We start from the raw sequence: 1,559 nt of genomic DNA, 5'->3' as shown, positions 1-1,559 counted from the left end.
TTTTATTGATTTATCTAACGTCTACTTTTTGTTTTCTAATATACATATTAGCACAGGAGTGCATACATATGATTTATACATCTCCATATTGAGGCTGTGTACATGATTTTTTTTATTGGTAGGGTGTGAAATTAAGTATTTTGAAGGTCTTTGGTTGAGGAGGGCTGAACTGGGCTGGTTCCCAATCTTAGCAAACTGGGGAGTGAATCCTTTACCTTTCTTTTCATTCTACCGAAGACTCATTAAGTATGAAAGCCACTCTGCTGGACTGATCTGTTTACTTCAGTGAAATCAACTACTGGCACTTGCTTCTTGCCCTGTTTCATACCTGCAAGTCAGGCCCTTATGGGGCTAGCTTCCAAGCATCTAGCTAACCTACGAAGGCAATATAAAGGTGTCTATTCTACTTGGCATAACATTATCTTCTTTGGTAAATTGAGGTTATCCAGCCAATGAGAACTGATTAAAGTGTTCTCGCTTAGCCCCAGGAAGAAATTAAACACTAAATAAATGTTAGCTTAGAAGTTTGGAAAGAGTTGGAAAAGACAAGTGAAATCAGTAGTTAAGATTTTTATGAAGTTTAGCATTCAAAAACTCCAACAATGACTACAATTGATATTTGTTTGAAGTAATAATCTGTAGCCCAAATAGTTTGTAAATTGTACATTTTAAATTTTACCAGCTTCATAAAAATACTTTGGGGACAACTGCATCCACATTTCAATTACATGATTATTTCTTTGCCCATTCGTTTCTCTCTTTTCTTTCCTAAATAACTTCTTTCAGATATGGTTCAAGATAGAATTTCTCCTCCTCATATTTTGTCCACTGTTCTTTAGGCAAGATCTGCTGTCTCATGGTCAGGCCCAGTGCTCTTAATGCGAAACACCCTGTCGTTATGAAGGTTCTCAGGAAGCCTTCGTATGGCTTCTTTTACATCTTCATTCTTGGCTATTGTATCATCTCACATTAATCCCAGTTGATTGAACCCTGCGGCATTGTAATACCATTTTTGAATACCATCCAGCCACTGGCCTGACGCTGCAACATCAAGGTGGCCTGCCATTTTTGAACCCCTGTGGTAGAATATTGAGTAGAAAAGGCGAGAGCAGACATCCTTGCTTGTTCCTCATCTTAGGGGGAAAGCCTTTAGAGTTTCACCATTAAGTATGATGCCATCTGGGTTTTTCAGAGATGACCTTTATCATGTTGAGGAAGTTCCCATCTTTTCTTAGTTTGTTAAGTGTGTTTATCAAGAAAGGCTAGTGGATTTTGTCAAATGCTTTTCTGCATCTATTGAGATGATCATGTAGTTTTTGTTCTTTATTCTGTTAATATGGTGTAGTATACTGATTTTTGGATGTTAAACTAACCGGTGTTGCTGAGATAAATTCCACTTGCTCATGGTATATAATCTTTTATCAGCATTTTGTTGAGAATTTCTGCTTCCAGTTCATAAGATATAGTGATCTGTCATTTTCTTTTCTTGTGTTGTCTTTGGTTTTGGTACCACAGGAATACTGGCCTCACAGAATGAGTTTGGAATTGTTCCTTCTTTT

The 1,559-nt window shown here is 37.1% G+C and overlaps 1 pseudogene; it reads right to left on the bottom strand.

The window, feature by feature from the left end:
- Positions 1-732: 732 nt before the first annotated feature.
- LOC119528663 lies at positions 733-1,066 on the bottom strand (annotated as a pseudogene).
- Between the last annotated feature and the right edge of the window lie 493 nt (positions 1,067-1,559).

Source organism: Choloepus didactylus, chromosome 3, assembly GCF_015220235.1.
Source record: "Choloepus didactylus isolate mChoDid1 chromosome 3, mChoDid1.pri, whole genome shotgun sequence".
NCBI lineage: Eukaryota > Metazoa > Chordata > Mammalia > Pilosa > Megalonychidae > Choloepus > Choloepus didactylus.
The sequence above is the reverse complement of the archived record's forward strand: the minus strand, read 5'-3'. Positions and strand labels throughout refer to the sequence as shown.